Here is a 1,683-nt window from a genome sequence, read left to right on the forward strand (position 1 = left end):
TATAGCTTATACAAATTCTCCAGTTAGTAAAAATTCTTGTAGGCATGAGTTTATTTCTTTCATTTCAACTATAACCAATCTACCTTTCTTTGAGACAGTGGATTAAGCTTACCCAAACACTATCTAAATAGAGTAAATGAGTCATATATCTAGTCATTTAAGGATATTCTTCTTCACCTCCTCTTTCATTATAGGATATTCTCGAATCTGTGACACCCACTACCTTTTACTCATTGACTCTTGAAAATAATTGTTCCTACTTGAGCCATTCTCATTTGACTTTTCCATGTCCAATCTTGAAAACTCAACTTTTCAATCTTGAAGACAAAACCACTGATCTTAATCAAGAGTTTTCTTAAGTGACTTTGGTCATTTAAGATGTAATTAACTATAGGGGCTTACCTCTATAGAGAATTAAGAAACAAGTAAAATAAACCCTATCTAATATTTATATTAGACAGGGGAACTTGTCGGTCACATATAAATATTTTGCAGACCAAAAATATATCATAAATTACTTAGTTTATATAATTGAGCCCCCCTCCCCCCTCATTTTTCAAGTAATATGCATATCTCTCGGGATGAGTGTATTACTTGTAGGGTTGTGCTTGATTACTTATACTATTAAGCATAAGAGATCTCTAAGGTCTCATTTTTCAAAATTAAAATGCTATATATTATAATTTAATATATATATATAAATATATATATATTAAATTAAACAATTTTCAAAAGCGCCTGACCCAAATTCTAACTGACAAGAAGACATACTATCGAATCACAAGAAGCAATGTGGTCGGCTGAGTTTGTCAATCCTTTGAAAGTTTTGTGTGTAGGAATCTTGAATTGTTCTGGTGGATGGGTATCAAAAATATTTCAACATAATGCATTTATCAACTGTCATGATGGTTTGGTTGCCTCAACTAAATGTTGCTTCAGTTTGCCTGAGCTAATGATGGTCGATAGGAATTGACACAACACTATCAAGGTATTGCGTGTCTTCCTCCCTTTCCGGGTATGCCAAAACCCTCTGTAATTCGACATTGGGAGGTTTTGTTGAGGTTGTTGGGTCAACACACTTTTGATCATCTCTAACATTTGATACTACAAATCTTGGATCTGCTGGAGCACCAGCTATCAGATGCACTCCATGTTATTGTTTGTCTCCTTATTGTGAAGCCATTTTCTCTATATTACTCCTCTTATTGGTGGCGTGATCAATGCTCACCACACATTCTAATATGTTGAACCTAAAGTTGCCTGCAAATCACACCCATGAATAGTGCATGAGAGGGGGAAAGGATGGGTAGAAATGTAAAGAGAGAGGGAGAGGGGCTATAATTTCTAGAATGAACAGTAAAATTGTGCAACCCTCCTCATTTGATACTACTTTATTTTTTAGCGAGTTTGGTACAATAGTTATATTACATTTTTCCTCTTACTTAGAGAGCCAATACTGGGATTTTTCAATATTTTACAAGTGACATGTTATCTCCTGGCTTGGCTGGCTTAAGGCTGTCAAAACGGCTCGTTGTTCGCGAACAACTCGTGTTCAGCTCGTTAAGAAGCTCGTGTTCGACTTGTTAATTTCGTCAACGAGTTGAACACAAACAAAGATTTGTTCATTCGTGTTTGGCTCGTTTTGCCTCGAAATACTACTTATCAAATATATATATATATATA

Source organism: Phalaenopsis equestris, unplaced genomic scaffold (genome assembly GCF_001263595.1).
Source record: "Phalaenopsis equestris unplaced genomic scaffold, ASM126359v1 Scaffold000210, whole genome shotgun sequence".
Lineage (NCBI taxonomy): Eukaryota > Viridiplantae > Streptophyta > Magnoliopsida > Asparagales > Orchidaceae > Phalaenopsis > Phalaenopsis equestris.